At 38.9% G+C, this 26,573-nt stretch overlaps 1 protein-coding gene and 1 long non-coding RNA gene across 2 annotated transcripts in view; one reads left to right on the forward strand and one right to left on the reverse strand.

Moving 5' to 3' along the window:
• The window catches only part of pcdh9 (protocadherin 9), a gene marked incomplete at its 5' end in the record, with an annotated part of 322,338 nt that overhangs the window by 14,013 nt on the left and 281,752 nt on the right, over positions 1-26,573 (forward strand).
• On the reverse strand, positions 10,383-11,614 carry LOC106513959 (uncharacterized). Its single transcript, XR_001309853.1, has 2 exons — positions 10,551-11,614; positions 10,383-10,488 (listed from the first exon to the last, which is right to left on the reverse strand). It is a non-coding gene; the product is annotated as an uncharacterized LOC106513959 (long non-coding RNA).

A 26,573-nucleotide genomic window follows, 5' to 3' on the forward strand; every position in this document is an offset into this window, starting at 1 on the left:
GGTTTGGGTTTTAGAGGTTGGAGGAAAACCTTCTCGGTTGGGTGTCTGTGTCAGGTCACTGTCACTAACGCCGGCCGGCGGGTGTCCACGCTAGCCACGGGGCAAGTACTGGTTTCAAGGTAAACCCTGGTGTTAAAAAGCCACAGTGTCAAAACCAGCACATTTGTTCTGCAGTTCTTTGTTTTTTAAAAGCCTGAAAACAAAAGAGCAGAGGCAGGGCCACCTTCTGTTACTGAACCTGTCACGGACAGCTGCCAAGAATTTCCTTAAACTTTTCTTCTTTTTTTTTCCCCAGTTGGTCGTATTGTCACTCGTGGCTAATTTAACCAGAGGAGCAACATTTATTTCCTTGTACAAAGTAAAACTCCTAAAACAAGCAATCATTTCCCAAGCTACAAAAGTGCCAACTGCAGCTGGGTTTTTAATCACATTAATAATCAGCTAATAATTAAAGGAACTCATTGCAAAGTCATGAAGATCAGACCAAAAATAAATAAATAAAAAGAAAAGAAGCATTTCTCTTGTTTTAGTTAAGAAGTCCTACAAGTAACATTATATGCTGATGACCTACGTGTGTTTGTTTACCTACAGAAACAGACGAAATGGGTTTTATTTTACTGTTATACCCATAATAAAGTTATTATAAAATATGTGTTGTCACTTTTAGGCTGCTGTAGTAACAGTATTTGTATTTCTATTAAAAATACCCCTTTAAATTTAGTTTTACTATCATGAAACGGCAGTATTTTTGTCCATGCCTGGTCCACGTTATAAACATAAATCAAAACTTTCTGTCCCTGACTTCTCTCTCTGTTGGGAGTTGAAACAAAGAGAAATTGATTGAGCATCATTTTGCATTTTTGGAACCAGAGTCTGTGCACTAGCAACGTGAGGCTTTAAGCCCCGCCTACTCCCCCTACGCCCCATGCAGTAATGGTGCAACATGAGCTGTTCTTATAAGCATGAAATAAATGATTACTTAACTTGAACCAGACAGGGAAGCCGGYCCCGTTCCAGCTTCAACTTCCTGGTTCGAGGTTTATTTAGTTTTCAGTCCATGATCCATGCTAACAGCTGCGCTAACGGCATCACCATCCTCCCCCTCCCTCCCCCTGATTTTTATTTATTATTTCACCCTCACCCTGTTATTATTTTCTCCACTCGACTTGAAATGTGACTGCCATTGACTGCTTYGCCACCAGACTGTAAGTGTCATCCTGTAAATCTTTCTTGTAAATATGATATGTTTCATGTGAACTGAACTCCTGGTAATCTTGCCTAATGTGCTGTGTTAAACAATAATGGACTTGTTTTAAATATTATTAATAATGATTTTGTTTCGACTTTATTTATTCAACCTGTTTATTTTTTTCCTTCCTTCATTTCTGTTTCTACAAAAAAAAAATCATTCTGAAACCAACTCTTAATGGTTTTTCTGTTCACTAAAGCGTAATCTGAACAGTGCTATTCTACCTTTATAATTTCATAATAAATGTTTCAAAGAGATCATTCCCCTCTTGTTCTGAATTTGTCTGTTTGTTGTTTGTGTGTCGAACCTCCACGTCGGGCTGCTGTTTTTCGTGTTCTTATCAGCGCGAGAGCCGCGGCTAATTATGATCGCCAACTTGTGCTTTTACTCGAGAAGCAAACATATTTTCCTGCTTTGACTGATGTGTTTTGAAAAGCAGTAAAAAAAAAAAAAAACATGGGCGGCCAACTGAATATTAGCTCACTATTAAATTTGCCRTCAAAGATAAATTAATTTAGCCGACTCTCACAGTGTAAAATAAGCAGACAGTGTTTTTATTTAATGCTTGTCGGTTTTTTTGGCACGCAGGAAGTTGACCCAAATTCATAAACGTCAATGGGATCAAGTTGGCAGCTGTTTTAAAACAGATGATGCTGATGAGTTTTATTCACAGTTTTTATTTTATTTTATTTTTTTTGTCAAATCCGGACCTTTTCTCTGCCATATCAAGTTAACTTTTAGCACATCTTTAGTAAAAGTTAAAAAGGAGAAACTTGACAGTTTTTATCTGATGTAAAAATGCATCTCCGAAAGCCCAAAGCCAATAAAATCTTCAGGGTTATGAGTTATGAGTGTCCTCTAAAGTTACAGCCTTTTGAAGAGGCCATAATGCTCTATTTCCCTTTATTTTCACTGTGATTCTTTTATATATTTCTTTATTTTTCATGTAAAATGATGACAAAGTTACAGAGTCTGCACCAAAGGGAGCGATTCTCCTCTGTGTTGCTTCTGAGCTGTCGACGACGCCTCGTTTGTACCTCAGGCTTTTCTCTTAATGACAGAAGAGTGAGACAGAAACTGAACATGCACAGTGTGGGATTTTGGACATTACATTTGTTAAACCCAGAATTTCACTGGCCTGAAACTTGTTGGCAAACAACGTCCATCAGAGAGTTTGTGTGTTTTTTTTAAGGTTTTTAATTTTCTGCAAAGTTTGTGCAGCAAATCCTCTCTGGTTTWAATCCCAGAGTCCAGTCTGAAGACACCTGCACAGGAACAAAACCAGGTCCAGGTCTGAAAAACTGACCGGATGATGAATTTGACTCATCACATCAAATATAGGATTAAGTCAAATTTTGATGAAAATGCCCAGGGCTCATTCTGATTCCTGGATCATCCTGACATCATGAGAGGGTCCAGAGTTTGATTTGTCTTCCTGATCAGGTTAATTCAATAATATTTGGTCTGAATCTTATTTTATGTTTTTCTAATGAGGATTTTTTAATGTAATTTTAAAGAGAAAATCTCTAATTCTGAGCATTAATGACACAAATATCCTTCAAAACAAAAAGTCAAAGWAAACAAAAATTGGGATAATACACACGATTTTACACATTTTGTCTACATAACTGGCATATTTTCAATTTGACCAAGCTGAAATATAACAGGAAGTGACATCATGAGGGGATTATTTAGAAAAGGGGAACTCCCTGGTGTTTTTATTGAAACAATATTATTTGAATTTTGACTCCTTCATCTCTCTCTGAAAGTGACTCAAAATGATATAAAAAACATCAGATTCTTCTCTAGCACTGCTCTGTTCACATGAAGACACTCCTGACATCACTTCCTGTTACTTTACATGATAATATTCCATCAATTGTCAATTGCAGCATATTTTTTGGCAATATATTATAGTTATCATTGCAGAAATGTTTTCATATTTATAGCCAACCTTTAATGTCACAGGCAATTTAAGGTTTACAAGCTAGAAGTAAAAAAAAACTGCAAGCTTGCAGGAAAAATTACAAAAATTTAAATTTGCTCAGTGATGTTTTTGTGACGGCTGTTCAATAAAGGCTTAAATTATTTAAGACAGGACTATTCAACTAAATCAATGCACAGAGGCCAAGCATCCAGCAATTAAAGTCATTATGTAAATAAACCAAGTATTACAAAGATCTGTTACCTTTGAARTAGTTTATTTTGCTGCATTTAATCATGAATACAACATACAGAACCCTATAAAGTAGTGATAATAAAACGTCAAAAACAAAAAGAACACACCATGTCTCCTGTTTAACACAAATATTATTTTGACTTCTCTGACTTGCTAAATTTTTAAACCAATTTATTTTCACTTTCATAGTTTTATCTCCAACAGCTTGTAGTTTTAACTGTCTTGGATGTTTATAAAAATGTTTTTTTTACCAGCTTCTAGCCAAGATAGTGACGTTTCTGTAGATATCAAGCACGTCTCTGTCGAACTAAAAGAACTTAAAGTAGAAAACCAGGGGTTTGGGTTTAAGAGATGAATAAACCAATTGGCGGGCCGAACTTTGGTCACTCGTGGGCCAGATGAGGCCCACAGGCCACCAGTTGAACAGCCCTGCTTTAAGATTATATTTCATGTATTTCATTAAAATGACCCATAAATAAGGTATTAATTCATTATATTTGAACAAAACTTTTGACTGAATGTCTCCACACACAGAACCAGTTTGTGACTGGTCCTGGGTTTGATGTGACGGCCCCACATCAGGATTATTGAAAACTGGTGAAGCGAACTGAGGCGGTTGTGTTATGGGACACAAAATAATGTGCACGGCCAAGTATGCAGTTTTACAAGTCGCGCTTGTGAAAAATGGTGGATTTTTCAAAACATTAGCTGCGAAAAACGTGCCTGGCTTTTTATTCGCAAACACTCGACAACTTTTGTCCCACAGCTGCAGTTTGAGACTCAAAACTACAAGAAAACTCACAAATTTTCATTTGGAATCACTCTAAATCACACATWTGCATCAAACTCATGATAATAAATTAATAAATGTTGACATTTTACCCAAAAATGCAGCTGTAGTTTGCTGGATTTATGAAAACTACATAGAGTGATGTTAGAAGCACCTGAAACAATAACCGAGACTCACGAGAGAAAACACAAACACCACAAATGTTTTAAAGGGGACGTATAATTTTAGCTTTAGATCATGTTATGATGTCATTCGCTCATGTAAACATCCCCAAAGTGTTGCTTTGACTCACTCATGCGTGTTRGAGTAATCAAACCACGTGGAGCTGCCGAAACGCTTGCTGGTGCAAAGCTCCGCCTATTTATACAAAGCCCCGCCCATTTGCACAAAGCTCCTCCCTGGAGCTCAGTCCGCAGCCAAGCTCCCGCCCCACAAAGCACCCCTCCCTTGAAGCTAATGTTTGAAAACGTGGTGAAGTGGGAGCGTCAGAAACGGCGGGAGGTTCGTTAAGAAACGGAGGCTAATTTCAAATGATGCAAAGTCAAATTTACTTATGATACATTCTGTATTTTCAGAAGAACCGAAGGTAACAGTGACTTGATTGTTGTGTAGTTATTGAAATGTGTGTCTGGAAATACCCCCCCCCCCCCCCCACACACACACACACACACACACACTTTAATACTGAATCATAAGGATCAGTTTGTCCTCGTTACGTGAGATCAATGGTTCTGATAAGTTTGCTCTCCTGACCTCAAATTAATTCAATTTTCTCTCAAATCAAAGTCATACGACACACATGCAGAAAATACCTCTATTTCTTTGAACCAATGAAATAAACTTTTTGTTTGTGGATCTTAACGAGAGGCAGACATCAACACGTCAGACTAAAAAGATCACGAGAAATATTTGGCTGTTTTTAACATTTAACCACGCACGTCGACTCCCACCGTTTTATCTTGAACAAATTGCATTAAAATGAGCTGCTTTTCTTCTCTTTTCACACAGAAGTGACCAGTTTACAACTGGGAGGCAGAAGAATTATCGTGTTGAAAACGGCTCGACGGCACAGATTTACCTTTTTATGTGCAGTCTGCACAGATATATGACGTGGGCTGGGAGCTAAAGAGCCGTTGAAGTATATTGTAGCTTCTTAAAGCCTTTAATGACTGACTCTTAAGTAGAAAAGCTGCACATAAAAAAATAAATAAATAAATCAGCCTCCCTGTTGTTTTTATGTTAGTCTTTAAACCCGAGTTCTAAAGTTCTCACTTTTTAATGAAGATTCACGTCTGGAACAAGGAAAGCTTCGGCGATGAGATAAATTTCAACCCGAGCTGAAAAAAAATGAACCTTAATCACCTTCATCACGACAGTTAGCAACCTCCTCMTCATCATCATCACCTGTCATAATAACTCAAAATACTGTTAGTTTCTTTTCCCTTTTATTTAACTCTTTTATTTTGAAATTTTAGGTTTTTAGTTTTATTTCGGTGAAAATGATGGAAGGGTTGGGTGGTAGGGGTNGTGCCAACACTTCCTTTAAAAGGTGGTCTAACTCAGCGTAATCTGTCAGAGCTGAGTCTGCRTTTCAGGTGGGGAATAAATTTATAAATAAATAAAATCAGGCTTTAAAACTTGACCTCATCTTCCTGGTTTAGTGTTTTTTTTTATTTTATTTTTTGGACTGACTGCTGAAGACATCGCCCACTGCATTTTAAAATCAGAAATACTTTCACTGATCCCAGAGGGAAATTACAGGTTACAGCTGCAACTGTTCAAGTAAAAATAAGATAAACACTCGACATTAGAATAAAACAAACACTCCAAGGAAAGAGCCTTCTGAAAAGTGTGCATTAATGTTAAAGTGTTGCACAGAAAATAAATAAAATGTCCCAAATAAGAAGGTATAAGATATAAAATGAGACATTTCCTGGATTAAATAAAGACAGATTGTTTGATTAAAGTGACAGACGACCTGAAGTTTCGTGTTTTATGGATGAGTTATAAAGTTTAAAAACCACAGATAGGAACGACATGTTGGAATGAGGAAACTGAAGCAGATTTTTTATTTATTTATTTATTTATTTCATAATGCAATGCACATTAATCAATATTCTGTAAATATAAATATGCCAGAATTACCACAACTAAAATTCATCTGCTGTCCTGAGCGGATAAAAAAAAGAAAAACAGTTTATAAAACAAGAGCAACAAAACAGACAAAATGTAACACAAACACCTCTGACGACACGGTACACACAAATTATTTTACGAATGACGTGACTGATTTTCATTCAGCCAAACTGAAAACGCTGACGCACTTTTGTCCTGAGGAGGGTAGAGTACCCAAAAACTGTACTCAAGTAAGAGTAGCACTACTTTACTTTTTCAAAATTAAAAAGTAGCCATCCAAGAAAGACTCAAGTAAAAGTAAAAAAAAAAGTATTTGTTAAAAAGGCTGATCAACACATCAATCACTTAATATTTAAAATGACATCATCTGACGAACCAAAATATAACAGTTTTGGTAATTTAAAGATAAAAATAAAAATAATTCATATAAATAACATCATAACAAATTCAAGCAAAATAAAGTTTTTTCCAAATCAGTTCCTTTTGTTATAAATGAACAAAAACTGCAGGTGTGTTTGATGAATATTTGGTGAAACCAGCTTGTTGTTCATTCAGTGAAGTTACTCACAGTGAGCAGAGGATCAGAAAGTTTACTCAAGAGTAGAGATACTTCATGAAAAAAATACTCAAGTAAAAGTTGCACAGCGTAGTAAAAGTGCTCCTAAAAGTACATTTTAAAAAAATTAACTGTAAGTGAGTAAGTTACTACCCAACTCTGGTGCAGCTTTAGAAATATGATGGTTTTTCCTGCTTTAAAGGTGAAATAAAATCTGCCGTGCAACGTTTTGCACTAAACTGGGCAGACTCCACCCAGAAAGCCCCCCCACAGGAGGCAAACCTGTGACCTCGTTCCTCTGAGGTGACATCGACCGCTGTGCCTCCGTCTGTTGTAGTTAAAACRTCCAGTTATTCCCTGAACGCTTCAGTAAAATCAGTCCATTGGAGATATTTTATAAACAAAGTTCTTCATAACGTGACGGATAAGTTTCAGCTACTTTCTAATTTTAAGCTATTATGTGTCAAATGAAGTGAGTTGTGTCGTTTCGGAGGTTTATATCTGTGGATTATGTCATAAAAACACATCACTGAGTGGATTCAGCGGGACAGTTTCCTGTCAGAGCTGTGACCTCTGGGTCGTTAATAAAACATCTCGGTCAGTCTCTTTGCTCTGCGGCGTTCCTTCAATTAATATGCGCCTGGCGCGACGTGACACGCAAGATTTTGCTTTTCCTCCGTGACRAAGCAATTAACAGACTTCAGACGAGACAAAAGTCTGCCCTCAGAAAAGACAAACTGATTCCCTCAGACCAGCGCTTTGGTCAAACTCCGTCAGCGTCTGACAGAAAACCCAAAAGAAAAAAGAAAAACAGAGAGGAAGCAGCGGATTTATTCCCCTCGTGTTCGCATTGTTCGCTTATGCAATTACGTGGTGGTGAAACTGAGTGCACATGACAGGGCAGACGTCCCCCTCGTACAAATTAATAACACGGGGATGATGTCACATGCTGTTTTAACTTGGGATAAACCAGAGGCAGCTCACTTCCTGCTCCTCCGCCAGCCTCAAACTCGAAGCAGCACTTGCTTCATCGTCTGGAAACGTCACTCGTTACAACGTTTRCCTGGGAAAACGAGTGAGATGATGGAGGTTAAAGGTAACCGGATGAGTTAAGTCGCTCAGCTGGAGAAGTTTACAGGAGCTTAAAAAAAGTTTTTGCACACAGCTCGGCCCGTTAAATGTAGAAAAGTTCCCCTAAGGAAGGAGAATTTTATTTCAAGATGGCCGCCACATCCACKTCCCAGAAGTCTCAGCTACTARCATCAGCTTTACCTCCTCTTCTGTAAAGGACTAAGTTAAAGCCAATCGGCGGCCATCTTGAATCGGTCCGTTGTCTTCTAATATCTCAGAAACTGGGTCGTGGCGGCCATCTTGAATCGGCCTGTCAATTTCTAATATGGCGGCCATCTTGACGATTTCCCTGTGGGAAAGATATCTTTATATTCTGTTTGGGTCATGTTTTTCWTTTGGTTTAGTTGTCTTTATTCTCTGTTATTGAACAATAACATTATTTGCTGCAGTCCGTAGTTCTGCAGGTTCTTCATCCTCCTCTGGTTCTGGGTCAGACTCTGGGTCAGACTCTGGGTCAGACTCTGGGTCAGACTCTGGGTCAGACTCTGGGTCAGACTCTGGGTCAGACTCTGGGTCCAACATGTAAAGCAGGATGGACAAGTCGTCTCTTGTTGAGAACTTTTATTTACTTTATAAATAATAAAAGTTTCCATCCTGCTATTTAATCACATCTCTAACAAAACTACAAAAATGGTGAAGGGSAGGTATGCATCAAAAGAGACAGCACCAAAACGAGTTGCAACCAAAMAAAAATCAGACTGAAGCTGTTCCACTTTACGTGTATGTTTCAACATTTTCTTAAGCTAAGTAAAGATTTTAATTTAATTTATTTTGAAGGGACAATGCGCATTAATTGACATWAGCCAAAGGMTATTTTTCATCTGTTGTCCCTGGACTTGATTAAAACAAGAAAGTTTATACAAAACAAGATTAAAATGACTCAGTGCAACTGATAAAACTGAAGTTTCAGTTTTTGGATCAAACGATCATCCACTAAAAATGAGTGCACACTTTCAGTCTGTTGGTTTGAGGAGCTCCGACAAACAGGAAYCTAGGGCTGATTATGGATCCTGATCTGATTCTTGACATTAAATTGATCATAAAGACAGAAAATTCACCTTAAATACATTGGCAGAATTAAACGGCTGATGTCACGCAGGATTGTGGAAAGTTAGTTCTTGCTTTTGTTTTTAGCAGACTCAATTATTGCAATGCTGTTTTCACMGAACTAYAAAAAACAAATCAATAAGACRGCTTCAGCTTCTTTAAAATGCTGCCACCAGAGTCCTTACAAAAACAAAGAGATCAGCACACTAGTCCAGTTGTGAGCTACCTATTGAGTTTTAAATCTCYAATGGTTTACAAAGCTCCAGCCAGAACCTCGACTACATCTCTGATCTTCTACTATAAACCACGAAGATATTTAAGATCATCTGAATCAAGCCCAACTACTCCAAGAGTCAGAACAAAACACGTTGAAGCAATCTTCAGTTTTTATGCACCAAACATTTGTCCTGTCAGGACCACTCCCACCCTGTCTGTTTGTTTTATTCTWTTAAAGTGCCCGTGACATCAAAGYTTGTAAGAAACATGAACTAATTTTTGGAAAGAAAACATCGATCACGTGTTGTAGAAGAAATTTCACGCCGCTGACTCGAACGGTCCTTGAGGTATTCGCGTGTGAAGAAACAGGAAGTGATGTCACAGGGGAATGTCTGAATTCGAGCAGAGCATCGCTGCAACACAGACTACAGAAAATAATCTGCTTCTTTAGATTATTTTGAGGTCTCTGTCGGAGAGACTATAGAAGTTCAAATAGTTTCAATAAACAAAAACCAGGAAGCTCCTTTTCGAAAAGAGTTCCCCTCTGWTGTCACTTCCTGTTTCACTTTGRTTGAGCCCAWTTAGAAAGAAAATGCCAGTTAAGTGACAAAATTGGTTAAATTGTGTGTATTATGGCAAACTTCTTAAATTTAAAGATGTTTTATTTGACTTTTTTGTGTTTGAAGGACATGGAGGTGCTTTAACCTTTCTGTATAAGAACTTTGAGTTGGCTGGAAGGATCTGTGTAAATAAAGTTGTCTTGCCTAATATTCATCAGAACTAAATTATTTAAAATCTTATGTCCACTTTAAACTCTGACACAGTAGCTCCTGTATAATTTTAAAAAAAATCACATTTCTTTATAAAAAATGGAGATAACTGTTTTGAAGCGGATGGAAATTTTAACAGCAGCTTGGTGAAAATCTTCTCGCTTTCAGATGGAAGTGAGACACAGAAACATTTGTTTTACAAGTTTCTAAAACAAGCTGTTATTCCAACAGACAGCAAAGATCCAAGTGACATAAAAACCAAAACGATGGTTCAAAATCTGAAGGAGAAACTGAGATTTAATCACGTGAACCAGGTTAAGAAACAAACTTTTTATTTTGCTTTTAGAAAATTGCAGGAATGATTCTGACGCTGCAGGAACTGGACGAGAACCTTCAGGAGCCCAAAACCACTGCCTTAAAGCAAAACTAAAATCAGCCAGATGCTTTAAAACATCTTAGATTTTATTATTTCTTACCAATTTCTATTAAGTCATTATTATTCCACTGTTTGAAGCACATGCTGTCACGTGTCCCTCCAGTTCTCGGGTGKTCTCGTTCCACAAACATGTTCCCGAAGGGGTAATTTGTCCGTAACCAGTCCASTCACTCATATCTCCCCAACTGGGAGGAAAAAGGAAGAAAGGTGAGTCRATTTCTCCGAATGAATCCCCAAAAGTGTTTGACTCCAGACAAAAGGAGAAAAACTGTTTTCATTTTCAGCCTGAGAGGTGGAGAGTCCATCAGGACGGCGGGACGCTGTGCAGCGATGTTGCAACGAGAGGAAAGCCGCTCGGCTGGAACGCCGGCGTCAGATCTCTGTTGGAGGAAGGCGGATTGGTCGCGCCGCTGGGAGCTCGAGGCCAAATGTTGCTTTCTCTGTTTCTCCTTAGTTTCCAACTGGCAGGATTACATATGCATTCAGCAACGGAAACGGGCCGGGCTAAAGGTCAGAGCGGTGAACTTTGGACTGAAAGGTTGATCGGTCAATTGTTGGCCAGGCAGGATAAATGAGAGCAGGGGAAGAGAAACCCCCACTGTGGTGCCCTTCATCCAGGCCTGTACCCCCCATCCCTACTTTGTTTCTGAGCTGGAGAAGTCTTATAGGGGAAAAAAACACATGTAGATGTGTTAAAGTGATAGTCTGGTCATTTTAAAGTGATATTTTGTCAAGTTATTAGCTATAGAGGATGATGGTGCGAAAGAGGAAAAAGTTATCATCCAGGCTAAGCTTTTTATTTTTTAAGCTTATAAAATCAACTCTCTTAAACACAGAAGTGAAAAAAACCCGGCTTCATTAGCTACACTGTTTTGTAACTAAACCCTTTCAGTTAAACAAGACTGAATTAGCAGTTAGCAATTAGCAGCAACAATGACACACATGCAACAATGACACACATGCATTTGTGACTTCAACTTTGTTCTATTGAGAAAACACGGATAAACTGGGGTTTACGTCACTAACACATTTAGCTCACTGTTCTTACRTTTGCTAAGTATTTGCAAAATGCTAAATCTAGCTATGTTTAAATCCATCCATCCATTTTCTGTACACGCTTCTTCCTTTTCAGGGTCACGTGGGTCACTGGTGCCCATATCCAGCAGTCACAGTGCGAGGGGCGGGCTACACCCTGGACAGGTCGCAAGTCCATCACAGGGCTATGTTTAAATGTTAAACCTAAATGTGTACATATATATATGTAAAAGTAAAATCTTAAATGTTTTGGCTAAATGTTAAAGTTTACATTTAAGATTTTCAAAATTTAACTGCCAGTGTTGCTAATGTTGCTAATACTGCTAATGTTGCTAATGCTGCTAATGTTGCTAATGTTGCTAATGTTGGGGCTGGTGTCTGAGCTGCACTTCAAACAGCCGGACCACACGTTACACCCGTGTTGTTTTCAATGAAATTTGAATCAAAATTTAAAATGCCATCTTCAGCAACGTTAGCTGCATTGGAGCATTAGCAGTTACCTTTTTTCCGCGGGATGACGACAACGAAACAAGAGCCGCGCACCAACAGCTAAGGGTGTGTTCCATTCTSAAATTCTTAAATRTTAAGCTCTAACATTCAGGATTACATTTTTACATTTAGATTTTGGACCTAACATTTACTAACATTTAAAATTTAACCTTCAAAAATAATTAAAGTGTAAGAACAGTGAACTATATAACGATAACGTGCTAGTACACACTCCGAAAGTGCGCTAAATAATGAAAATGTGTTAGCGACATTTTATTTTACACTTGGTGCCACATCAGTGTTTAGTATTAGCTAATGTTTTYTTTTACACAGAGAAATTGTTGTTTTTTTAAAGCCTGAGAGACAATTTAAAAACTTGGCTAGTGATTAGCCTAGCATGGCTGAAAACTTTTGCCCTTTTCTCCATACWTTCCYGTGTGGCTGATCAGGTAACTGCTGAATAACCATCAGATCGAATGAGCAGACTCCAGTCAGCTCTTTCTAATAAACAGGTAGATGAGCTCACGCTGTCACACAGGTAACCAACAGTTTGATCAGCTGCTGGTTGGCAGGTCATTATCACGTCAGGGCTGCTAACAGCATTAATGAGGCTAAAGTCTGTCATCTTTCATATCTYGCGCAGCTGCTTCTAAATGTAAAATGTTTTCCGTGTTCTGACAATTACTCTGAGTGCGTTAAACAGCCCTAATCAAGCTGACATCTCAGATTAGAGATGTTATCTTATCCCTGTCCTCACATCACACTGACAGATGTTATTACCTGGGAAAATATTTCCTCAGGGGGAAGCAAAGTGTCCCGAGGTAACTGGACCAATAGTTTCTTATAAAGTCGTATTTTTTTAACTTTATAATACTTAACCTAAGTAATTTTATCCATAAGAAAAGCTTCAAAATTGTAAAAAAATTAAATAGGATTTGATGTTTCATTTAAATTTCTTTGCTTCGTTTGTTGTCTGCCTGGAGTTTTGTTTTGCCTTTAAGTGTTTTTTATGCTCCTGTTTCTTTCATTTTTAATGTTTAAAGTCCTCATCAGGTTTGGTAGTTGAGTATTTCCTTTAAAATACACCAAAAATATGAATATAATCACTGTTTTTGGACACTAATTAATTATTGGACAAGTTTTGTCTAGCATGAACCAATTGTTACTGATTTTAGGAAAAACTTTTCACACCTGCTTACTTAGAAGCGCATTCTTTTTATATTCTGTTTATTTTTAAATAATTAGGTGACCCCTCTAAATAATTAATAAATAAATAAATAAATAGGCTGTACACCTTTGGCAGGAATCACAAGATCATAACAAGTAAAACTTACTATATAATACGAAGRATAAATTGTGATTTTTTTTTAAATTCTTACTTAAATTTATAGGCCAGTGGTTCCTAAAGTTGGGGTCAGGACCCCTCTGTGGGTCACGAAACATCAAGTATGGGTCCCCAGATGATTTTCAAACATCATTAAAGGAGACATATCCTGCAAAATCCAAATTATTTAGCTGTTAAATACATTTTGTTGTGGACTTTGAGTCTCTAAGAGGCAGACAAGGGTTAGGGTTACCAAATAAGGTCTGGACTTACCAACTAGGGGTGTAAGAAAATATCGATACACTGAAATATCGCGATATTTCATTTCCCGATACCATATCGATATTCTAAAGCCCTGTATTGATTTTTTATTAAGTTTTAAAATGTCAGTTTTCCTGCCAGCCGTTCATTTTTATGTTGTAGTTCAGCCTCTGACCACTAGTTGGCAGCAGTGAGCCAGCCATTTGGCTCCTCTACCTCTTGAGGTAGAAGCCATTGTTAAGTGTTGGGTGACCATATTGTAAATTAATATTAAAAACTAAAAGCTGCAAAAAATATATTTCCAAACTATTTATTGGCAAATTTAGTCTAATAATTGAAAACATGGATGAAATAAGAAACATGAAACAAATAAAATAAAACGCATACAAAGCAGAAAACAGCTAAATGTATCAAAAGTATGTCTATGTAATATTAGAATTTTCTGAGACAATGAATTTTGGTTTTTCATTTTTTTTCCAGTAAGAGGTTTTTATTTAATAGAATTTTTGGACTAAAGAAATCGCAATATATCGTCTTGCTTACAGTATCGCAATATATYGGGATATATCGTATCGTGACCCCTCTKTCATGATATGTATCGTATCGCCAAATTCTTGCCAATACACAGCCCTATTACCAACTACAATTTCCTGGTCTTAATTCTCCTCTGATTCTGGGTCAGACTCTGGTTCTGGGTCAGACTCTGGCTCCAACATATAAGGATGAATGGACAAGTCTTCTGTTGCTGACATCTTTCAGTTGAATTGTAAATAAAACGTAACCCCCTCTCAAACCAGAGCGGACCGGTCTGGAAGCAGGAGGGGGGCGGGGCTTGAAGYGTCCTAAAGGAACAGTAACAAAACGAGCTGCTTTGAGACACACAGCAGAAAAGTGGTGAAAGAGGAGCTGRTGAAGTTAAAATAAGAATGAATTCAGACTAAAACTTTACAGTTCTACATTAYAAAGACCCAACTGAAGGATTTAAATGTAAAAAGGCTTTAAACGCATCATATGTCTAATTGAAATGCATATAAATTGCTAATCGCGTATTTTCACAAAAGTTCTTGCAAAAAATAAGTAAAATAAAATAATCATCATAAATGAATAAAAGTAGTCTTAGTTGTGTGTTTATTTGATCTTGTTTGCATACTGATAATACCTGGCCTTAAGTGTCGTACATGGTTTGTCACAAWGTGGTGTTTTATCTTCAAACTTTAAAATAAAACTCGTTTGTTGCAGAAACTTCAGTAAACACCTCCAGCTCCAGATGGAAGCTTTAGCTGGTTCCATTTTATTTATTTTTTTGCACCGAAATGAGTTATCTTGTAATTAAACGGCAGCTGAACGAGTCTATATTTGTTCCTACGGGAAGATAAATTAGGGAYATTCATTATTCCGCATTAAGACTAATTATATATTTCCTTAAATCTGCATGCTGATTTCCTGAATCACAAGAAGAGGATCGGCGTTTACCCTGGACACTYTTTGTTTTTGTTTTCTTCTAGGAGAGGTGCGTTTGGCTCTTCAGAGAGCTAATTAAATAAGAAGGCGTGACGTACGTCAGCTGGAAGGATGTGTGTCAAACGACTCCTCTTCAAATGTACAGACTGCAGATTTGTATTGATCGTGCGCTTCGTCTTGTGCCGCAGGCGTCGGCATGCTACAGTGGGAGCCGTGCGCCTTTTTGTCTGCAGAGTTGAGCTGATAGGGATTGTGATAAATCTGCCTCAGAATAAGCTGTCATAGAGGGGGCCGCACATGGGAATATTTAACRCAAACATAAAATACGGCGTGTTTGTTGTTTTATCGTCAAGGGCACGAGGAGTGGCAGGGTTTTGTGAAACACTCCTTCAGTCTTATTTTTTGCGAGCTCTATCTACGGCCCTCACGCCGTCTCCATTTTTTTTTAAAGCAGAAAAAGAGAGAATGGTGAACCAGCACCTTATCGCCTCTCAGTAATATGCAGAGGTGTAAAACATTTGGCCAGCTTATTTAGATGAAATGATTTAGCTCTGCTGCTGCAGACTTAGCAAGGCCCTGAATGAAGTGGTGTGTTGGTGGGACGCACGGGAAGGAGGTGAAAATTGGTTTCCCCCTATCTCACGGTTCACATAGAGACCCGGGCTGGTTTCCACTCTCTCTCTGCAGACTCCCTTCTGACGATAACGTGCCCTGATAATGGATATATGCACCCAGATTTATTTTCTATTTCCTGCCACAACTGCTTTTCCAAGAAACTTTTTTTTAATGTAAGAGCTTTATGGCTGCTTTCAGCTGTGACATTCAGAAGGCAGAGTTGCTGTAACAGAGAATGGAGGGGAACATTTGCAARGCAAAAAATAGAGAAGATGCTCTTTTGAAGGTTGCAATACAGTCTAAAGAGAAAGTCTAAAGAGAGTATGCTTATAAAAAACAAGGAATCTGCTGATTTATTCACTGTTGTTGTCATCCTACAGAATTGCATCAGCTCCATCTCCATTACAGTGAAATTTTAAAAGCATTTTGGTCAAACTTTGTGCACAATTTCCTGCAGTAATACTATATTCAGCTGTTTGTGCTTAAAGGGCCACAWGAGCAACTTCATCTTATAAAAATGTCACAATACTCATCTCATTGTTACAGCTGAGCACCGCTAACAATCAATAACTGAGCTCTACCTGATATTTTCTGCATAGAAACAGTGTACCGACCAAATGTGGAACAAATAATACAGAAAAACTATTAAAAGGAAAACAGGAAGGGCGTTTTACTCTCTGTTGAGTTGTGGTGAGTAGCTGCCATCTTGAAATCTCTTACCAACAGGGAGTCTCCACTGAAAAAGCATTGCAGCGTTAAGTATAAGTGGGAAATTCCCACTTCCCAGTACAACAGGGCCACAGCAAAAGTAGCCAGCAAAAATTCAGTGAATTGGAGATTTTACACTGCGATTTTTGTAGTCTGCTAGCTAATTTTAAACCCTGTGCAGCTCCACCTACTGGTGGTATGTTGTTATTTCACAGGTGAAGTTATCAAGAATCATTATGGGAGATGCATTTTATTGTCAATGCTGGCTTTAAAGTAACATACACTTATTTTAAGACGATCCATCTTCGAAGCTCTCGCAGGTCACAAAATATACAGCGGCTGGCCACATTTGGGTCGCAGGGCATGAGTTTGACTTGTGTGACTTGGAGTGTGTGTTGTGAAAAACTCTCAGCTGTACCACACCAAGGTTTCCTGATGTAGCTCAATAATCCAGGTAGAAAAATCAAACAAAATTGAGTCAGTTTCTCTAGACGGGTTCATCGTTGAAACGAGGATGGCCCAGCACAGAAGAACAACATCATCAGGTCAGCACTCTGCAGTTTACACTCATCTACAGGCCAGGACTGTACAGTTTACACTCATCTACAGGCCAGGCAATATCTCCGTGTCCAGTTGTCCCCCTCTTACGATGTTATCAGCTCTTTGTGAACAATAGACAATCAGGCCACTAATGACCGATTGTTTGGCTGATGGTCCTGTTATGCATGCTGACAACTGGTTTCGGTGTCACATGTAAACTTGCTGGTCCACCTTGTGAAAACATTGAKTATAAGGCTGAGTTTACCTGCAACTCCTCAGACTGAGGAARTCTTGCAAACAAGATGAAACATTTCAGTCAAGAACTTTGCTGGGCACCACACCAAAGTTTAGCTTAATATCTACATTTATGTGGCGGCAGTGGTTGTGCAGCCGTGGTGGCCAGCTTGAATTTTGTTGATTCCAAAAGACTGCTGCAGACACACACAAACAAACACATCACTCCGCCTCCGGTGGGAGATAAATATAAACTTAAGCTGTATTTTTCTTTTCTTTCTAGCAGCCATAGTGAAACACTGACATCGCGGTCTGGTTTTAGACGAATGACTCAGACGTTACTGGAAGCATCGGAGTCACATATTTGCCCCCGTTGCCTCCGTTTCCGGTCGAACCTCTGTGTTTTTTTTTGTCTGCCATGTGCAATATGTGACCCGGCTACACGCTTATTGCCTTTCTTAGCATCCCGGCAGACCAGTCCACCCTCAGTCCAGGAACAATGAGACCCCTTCATGGCCAGAGCCTGGACCAGAGTCACCCCAGGCTCTACATCACATGGAATCCCAGATGAATGAGGAACATGTGTGTGTGTGTTTGAGTGTGTGCGCCTTGCTTTAGTCGTTACAGAACTCTGTCCCTCCAACTCCAACACTTCTTTAACCCCGCTTTCAGCAGTTCACTCAGAGAGATCAATGGCCGCCTTGTTCTGGTCCGTATCGTCACAGTAGGAAGTGTGGCTGCTTATTAATAGCCTGAAGATTGATATTCCTCCTCAGAGCCGGAGGGAGGAGACTCAGAGCTACAGAGAGGACAGATTCTACAGATTAGTGCCTCAACATCACGGGATTAGAATTAGATTGTTTAATAGCGGACCAAGACTCAGAGAACCCTCTGTAATCATTTCTTTGAGAGCAATTAACAAGAAAACAATGCAAACAATACCAGTTTTAGAACCAAACATTACTGCTCCTCCTGCAGAAAAAGAAGAGAAAACTTGTGAATTTTAATTTGTTGAACAATAGGAACATCTTTAAAAACATGTTCTAAAACTGCACATGTTCATGCATTTTAATCTAACGTTTCAGAAGATAAAATTGTGATTTTTCCACACAAACGTCCCTTGCTTTTTGAGCTAAACTCACATGAGAAACAGCAGAAAATCCCTCCCCACCTCACTGTGTCTGTTTGCTTCAACCAGTGGACAGGTTTTAATGAAATGCAAAGAAAGTAATAATTATCTTAGTAACTTAATATCTTTTGCAGTCAACCCACATCTTGCACGGCTAATTAACATTAGCAAACATAAAACAGGGTATAATTCAGCTACTTTTACAGGTGCGGAGCTAAAGTTTGGTGTGTCAGAACTGAGAACCAAACTAACTCCAAACACTAACATAACATTTAACGTTTTGCTAAATTAAATTCATGCTGATGAAAGCCGATTATATAGAGGGGAATTTTGATTTACACATGTAAACAGTATGTATTTTTTATTTTTAAAGGGTAGTGTTACACTGGTTAGTGGTAGTTTTAAAACCCAAGGTTCAGGCAGGAACAGGTGGATCATTTTAAAAACAACTGATCTAATTTTAAAAACGAGGCATCAAACGTGTTACAGAGCTCAAACCAAGACTTGATCCTAAAATAAGGAACAAACCGATCACATAATTTAAAGACAAACTGAACAAACTGAGATAACCCTTAACTGTAAGGGTACCTGCAGGTGTGAGTGGGTGGAGCCAAAACAGAAGCAGAACCAGAAGAGCCAAACACAGGACTACCAGTCACAAAAAACTTTAAAATTACATAAAAGAACCGAACAGAAAACACAGAWCATGGTCTTCAGAAACACTAAATGTGATTTGTCTCGTCATAAAAACCCGATCTGATGCAGAGATTTCTGTCCCGCACCTGGAAGCCTTGTGTCGGGGGCTCACAAGAAGGAATCCTTTCTTCCTCCTGCGAGTGAAGCGTGAGCAGAAAKGGGGGTGCGCAGAGGTCACCGCCTTAATTGAATAATTGACGAAGAAAAGCTTAACATCCTGGCAGAAAACCAACCAAAACACTGAAAGCTCCTGACATTAAATCAGTCCAGTTGTCGGCGATCCTTAAAGCTGAACAGAAACGGYAACAATCGTTTGCTAATTAGACGAAAGGCTTCTCCTCGTCGCTCGCTGATAACGACACTCAGGTTTCTTCAATTCTTTGGGCTTTACCAAAACGCCCGCTCTAATTTTTGACGAGGCTCCGGCCTTGAAGCCCCCCCCCAGTAGTGTCAAGTACAAACAATCAATCCTCTGCGATCTCTCCAGGCCTTAATGGACTTGGAAGGAATATTAAGAGGTTTTGTCTGCAGAGAAGCTTTCCTGCCACAGTCGTCGTCCCTCGGCTAATTTGTGTTTGTGTGCCAGGGGAGGCCACACAGTGGGGCCGCTGTAACAAGCTCTCAGYCCTACTTTCTGAGGAGCTGATGCCAGCCTAGCAAGCACATGCAAAATATGCAAATGTGGGCTTCAAACACAGAAAGCAACATTTTTTATTATCGACTCTATCGGTTTTCAGTCCATAGTTTCAGTTTCAACAAGATGTTTTTATTTTGTTTAATTAGGAACCATTTTTGGTGCCTTTTAATTAATGCTYGTCTCTGTTGTGAATAAAAAAAACTGTTTCTGCTAAGAAGAAATGAGAGCGAGCCGGTCGTTCTTAGTTTTTTTACACGCTGAAACKAATCAATCTGAACATCTCCCCGCAGGTGTCTCACCTGTCTGAGTCACCTGACTGCTTTGGATAGGTAAAATCAGCCCTAATTAACAAGAATAAAAGGACGTTGGATTGGAGGGAGTCAGGACGGGTCCACACAGGAACAGTTTCTGTATCAGTTCGGTCTTGTGTCCATATGTAAACAGAGCTTTAGGGGTATTTCTAGAACCTAAACAGTCCTAAAACACATTTTTGTGTGGACACAAATCGTCTGTATCTTGAGCTTTTCTCTCTTATTGCTGCCAAAGTGCCAGATCTTTTTCATGCAAACAACCACGCTTTGTTTARAAAGAGAAATATGTCTGATCCATTATAAACTTTATTTAACCAGGAAGTCCCGAACCTCGTTTTCAAGAGAGACCTGGCATCCTTCGAAGGACCCGGTCTACCTGGTCCAGGTGGGCCAGGTCATTGGTCGACCACGGAGACCAGAACRATGGTCTAGCCTTCTGCTTTATTCCCGACTTTACCCCGGCATATAGCAACCGTGACAATGCTAAACAAAACAGGTTGAAATTAGCAAARTATCTATATATTAGTATTATAAATATCAAAACAACAAAATTAGCCTAAAGGCAATATTTGAAGAACCAATAGACCTGCTAGGTTCACATTTATTTCTCTATCCAATGGTGGGCAGCACTAATCAAAAAATTAGTTCCACTAGCCCTAAAGCACTAACTCAGATATTTAGGTCCCCTAATTGTAAAGCACTAACACACTGAAAATTTAGCAAAAGTTAATTCTAAAGCACTAAAATAACCCAGTCAACCCATGAACATGCTTCAATAGACAACATGAGTCACATGTTGCTCTCTTAAGACTTATCATTGACATCCCACAGCCATATTTAGGTTCAGATATTGTCACCTGGTGGATCAGTGACACATACGAACAAAATGTCTGACAGCTTTCACCGTTATTAACATTAACTTTGATCAATAACATTTAAAGACCTCAGTTAGTGCTTCTAAATTTTGCCCATAAATTTAGCAAGTGCTAATCCACTAATAAGTTTTAAAATTAGCAAAAGCCCTAAAGCACTAATCAGGAAATTAGTTCCCCTAATATTGCTTTAGGGGAACTGTGCCCACTACTGCCAGCTCGTTTGATTTCTGACAAGAATAAAACTAAAAACATGTTTTATACAAATGATGAAAGCAACAACAACACAACCGCTTGAAACTTTTCATTTTTATAAATCCTGTTAACATTCAGCAGAAAGCTCACGTGCCATTTTTGGTTCGTTTTATTTTAAAATGTCTTTCTGTATTTTCGATCTATCTGTGTCCGTGTTCAATGCATCAAAATGGCCGTCTCGGTCCTCCTCTTTTGATTGACACCTTGTTTGACCAACTGGGTTCAAGCATCGGCTGTCCAGAGCCAGTAATATATGAGAAGTGACCAACTTCCKGTTTYCATCATCCTGGRTTTGATTGACTGTAGAATCGGCCAATCAGCTCCGAGCTTTGTTCTGATGCCACAGCTGTGTAGCCAATCACCGTACYTTTCATTTGGCATATATTTTGAGGGGGTGGGACCTTTGTTTAGTGACGCACAAGCTAAATATGGAGTAGGTCGCCATTTTTAGGCAGTCGCACTACACAACTAAACGAAGCAACGCTCACAGGAAAATGTTTTTTTTTTCCATCGTTTTTTGGCCAGTTAGCTGACTAAACCTGCTGATAAAATGAAAATATATTTTTATTAAGTGTTTTGAGTGCTTTAAGACTTGGAAGAGTGATTTTTGTGGCCAGGAGAAGTCGAAATGTTTGGATAAAAACACTTCCGGTCGGCCATTTTGAGTCGCTAATTTCGTCATATTTGAGGACGAATTTGCATCAAAAGTAAGTGAAAAACAAATATTTTTTCGCTGCTGTTGGTTTTATAATCTGTGTGGAACGTTAATGCTTTGAAAAAAAAAAAGGATATATTTGTGTTTTGGCTGTTTTGGTTGTGGAAATTGGCAGAATGTACTCCAGATGGTATTTATATTTCAGAATATTAATTTTTTTTATTTAATCATGCTGTGAGTAAATATGGATGGTAGAATGTGTTTTGTGGGGGTTTTATCTTCAATTTGCATCCAGAGTGAAGTCCCTGTGTTGAAGCATTTAGAAATAAGTGTTTTAGAAAGTGCACAGTTTGGACATACTGTAATATGCAAATGAGACATGCTGGATTGTACTATGTCTCAAATATTCATATTTCGTGGTACTGTTACCAAATTTGAACTTAACCCAGTAAAATTAGTTTGATAATATCTCATTCCCTTCATRTTCTGTGATACTTTTTAAATAAAAAATAAAAATTTAGGGAGAAAATATCTTGATTTTTGTGTATTTTTACTTCAATATACTAAATACTAGTTACAGTTACAAAGAATATGACTGCTGAAAGCTTTAAAAAGAGACCAAGCTTGTGAATTTATTCTAAAGGGTTCAAAAGCAGTACTTCATTTAATTTGTGTGTACTTTTTTAAGGCGTTTTTGGTATTTTAATGCCCGAAGGTTRACAGGAAACTGTACTCCTTTCTCTCGCTTCGCCCACCATTATGGTCGACCCGCAGTGTATTATGGGATATGGTGGGCCGGGAAGGATCCGTCGGACTTGTCCCTCAGATCAGGGAAAAAGAAGGACGCATGTCGGCCGCATCGGAGGAGTGTTTAAATTTGGACAGCCTCCGGCGCGGCGCTGTGACGTAATCAACTGACAAATTTAGACTTCAGAGGACCCAGACCCTGAATTTGGACCCAGACCTTGAATTTGGACCCAGACCTTGAATTTGGACCCAGCCCATGTTGTGTGTAATTAATTGAAAATGTAAAATTCAGAGAGCTGGTTTGTCTGAGCTTCAACCTTTAACAACACATCTGCTTTAAGTGCACAGAACTATCATTGTTTTTATTTGTATGCATTAAAATAACGTCATGAAGCTGCAGCCCACACGTACACGGCTTGTTTTCTGTTTTACATGAAGGCTTTTCTAAAAACAGCTCAGTGTTTTTTGAGGATATTTCTTTAGAAATGACGAATTAAAAAGACGGTTTGAGTGGGTGGGTGTGCTCGTGGACAAAACTAATGAAAGTCAACACCACTCCGGTGGGGTCTCGCTGCTCCGTGTTACCTGGCTGCTTATTTGCATATGAAAAATCAGCCTGGAGAAATATAATTAACGGGGATAGGAGGTCCTATTGTGGCGGTCCTTTTYCCAGGGATTTGGTTTCTGGAGAGCGGCAGTCGGCTCAGTGTGAGATGAAAAAGATGGCTTAAGATTCTAACTTAATACAAGCTTGACATTTGTTTTTTTATGTTTCTTCTCCCTCCCTCTCTCTGTCGGGATTCATTTTCTGCCTCTGCTTGAGTGCGGGGATGAGACCACAGGCTACATCACAGACCAGCCTTTCTTTCTGTGTGGCTTTCTTTCTTTTTTTTACCCTCAAAGAATAAGCCGTTTACTGTTCCTCTGTTTTAGATTGTTTTTGACCCTACACTCTGTCCCTCTCCTTATCGCTCGACTTTTTGAATTCTAATTTTTATTTCCCTATTTTTCTTCCCCGCTGCTCCACTCAGTTCATTTTCCATCTGTGTTCCTCAATCTTCGGCCTTTTATGCCGGCGTTTTATTCCTTCCTATGCATTTCTCATTTTGTTCYCTAATTTATTTCTCAATTTTCATCATTCACCAGCTGCCTGTCAATTTCCTTTTCACTTCACCCGCCGCTCCTCGGCTGTTTGTTGGAAGGCAACATTTCGGCGGGCCAATCTAGCGGCCGTTCGACTCGTTCTTTGCTGGTTTTCAATATGCACTCAGGTAAAAGTGTGCAACACGAGTCTGTTTGAAACTATTTGGTTTTTTTTACCCACCTGAACCTTCCTGTCTAAGTGGCTGCTTAGCTTACTGCCAATTTAKAGTTTAACCTCGGGAGGGGAAGGCTGCTGCCAGAGAGGCAGATGGTCAGAGGAGGAGGCAAAAGATGCAGGGAAATTCATCCTTTCACCTCTCAACTGATTTTATTATCTCCTGCCTCTGAAAGGTGAACAAACTGCTCATTTCTCTAACTTAAATATCTCTCGAACCACACAACTGATCCTTATGATACTCAGAAAATAAACATTTGCAACAGAATCCACTTTCTGGAGCTGGATTGAGTTAAAATAGCTGACACTGCATTAAAAAAACCACAAGTGTTTCCTGAAACACTCTTGCTATTAGCTCACTAAGCTACTGTTAGCTCACTAAGCTACTGTTAGCTCACTAAGCTACTGTTAGCTCACTAAATTACTGTTAGCGCACTAAATTAATAATAAATAAAATAAATTATTGTATTAGTCAATGTCTTAAAATAAGTGCATGCTGCTTTAAGTTGACCAAAAACTACATCTCCCATAATGCATGTTGATTATTTTACCCGTGACATCCCTCCACCAGGTGGAGCTGCTCAGGGTTCAACAGTAGTCAGCAGCTAACGAAATTTGCTGAGTAAACTTTCAATTTCTTTAAATTTTTCSGCTACTTTTGCTGCAACCCAGTTAGAGAGATCCTCCATATTGTCATTCAAACACAACATCAGAGATGCAATTTAGAACGAAATCRCAGTTAAGTTGTACTGGGATCTGGGAATATCCCACTTACGAATCGGAAATTTAAACTGAAACGTCCCTCCAGTGGGAATTCCCTGTGGGAAATTGGTTTCAGAATTCCTTTTATTATCTGTTTTCCTGGTTTATAATGTTACATTTTGTCCACTTGTACTGTATGCTGTCTTTGTTGTAACATTGTTCTGACATTTTGTGTTGTGCTGCCGCCTCTTGACCAGGTCGTCATCRTAACTGAGAATTGGTTCTCAACTGACTTACCTGTTAAATAAAGGTTATATAAGAATGCAGCCAAGTCATCAGTGAGTAAAACTCTCTTTCTTTAGTTTTGAAGGTATTTCTGTRTTCTTTATTTCACATTTGGTCAGTCGTACATGTAGCACTTTTTTCAGCGTTTATAAAAGGATGTGTTAAAGTGCTGTTTCTATGCAGGAAATACCAGGTAGAGCTCAGTTAGTGTTTGTTAGCGGAGCTCAGCCGTGGTGAAAGAAGGAGCACGACTAAGTTAAACACGAAACATCCAAGTTTTGTGTTTATTAAATTGAAACCCTAAGAAAACGCAGAAAAACCACAACTAAATGTACAAAATAATCTGATAATTTTACCATTAATCTCAAGATTATTCCGTATTTTCAAGGTTTGACCGACGGCAATGCAAAAATGAGAGTCTAAAGCTGGTCTGAGAGGCGGTGGGTGGATGTGGGCCTGTAATCAKTTTTATGTTGTCTTTTATTCCTGTGGTTTTGTGAGGAAGCAGAACAAAGACAGAACCTGACGGAGACACAATGGCCGACACGTGGGTGTCCGTCCTGAGCGGGGGCGGCAGCAGCCCGTTGGCTGAGAACCCGCCTCACCGACCTACCTGCRTATTTTAAAGCCCTCGTGCGATATTGCCTCCCAGACTTGGGCTGATGTCTGTCGCTCCCACCAATTTTCTGCCTCATTGTCGTTCATGTGCAGTCAGTTTGTTTGGCTAACCTCCTCGTATTCAGGCCACMTCAGCCGAGCTGCTCCACGTCCACAAGTCACCGAGTGCCTTTCATGATACCGTTTTTTTTTTTTTTTTCAGCCAATTGCTTTAGATCACAATGCTCAACTCTGATATTTTGCTCAAAATCCTTTTTTTTTTTTTTTTTGTGGTATTTTCTGCGTTGCTGTGGTGATTCACTCCCTTTGTCGGGTAAAGCCGCAGAAGTTTCTTTACAAGCTCGGAGGCCTTCACAGCTCCTTGAGGTGTAAGTCTGCGTAAACAATTAAGATTGGAACAATGAAAAGCTTCCAATCTGGCTCACGATTGCTTTCTTTGCTCTGCCTCAGTGGGAGGACGCCTTTAAATAAAACAAACAAAGGAGTTTAATTCTAATCCGATAACCTGTTCTCTTGCTTCACAGGAGGATTTAGTGCAGCGATCCGCTGAATGTGACCCAGCGAGAAATCTCTCTGTCGTACAAGAGGCGCRCACTTTTCAATCGTGTCCTCGTTATCACCACGACACCTGCTCTAATTAGCACTCAGACGTCTTTGTTTATCTGTGGAAGCTGAGTTCAGAGGTTTTAGGATTTTTATTGGGATCATACGTTTAGGTATGTGAACCTTTTAATCAGGGGGCCTCAAACTTTACTTTCTGATTTCTAGAAGGTCACATACGAAATACTTTTAATTAAAACTGCTCTYGTCATTTAACGTTAATTGTTTTTGTTCGTCTGCAGTTGTTTGCTTCTGAAGCTGAGGCCTTGGTTTGTTTGGAGCCCCTCAAAAAATAAAAAAAAATTGAAATGCCATCTTTGTGTGCAACTAAAAAACAGTCTTTTGAAAACTATGATGTCATCGACTCACTTCAAATGAGCAAAAACTCTGTTTCAATCAATTTGTGGTTCCCAAACTTTTTTCTGCCGGCCCCCCCTTTGGATTATAAGCCACTCCTCCACTCTAAATAAACGAATTAATAAATAAGTTCCAGGTTGCAATAAAAATATAACCTATTTTAAATAACAAAACAACAAACTGCATTTATATTTTCATTTTTTAAGTGTAACTG

Source organism: Austrofundulus limnaeus, unplaced genomic scaffold, assembly GCF_001266775.1.
Source record: "Austrofundulus limnaeus strain Quisiro unplaced genomic scaffold, Austrofundulus_limnaeus-1.0 Scaffold16, whole genome shotgun sequence".
In the NCBI taxonomy this organism is placed as follows: Eukaryota; Metazoa; Chordata; class Actinopteri; order Cyprinodontiformes; family Rivulidae; genus Austrofundulus; species Austrofundulus limnaeus.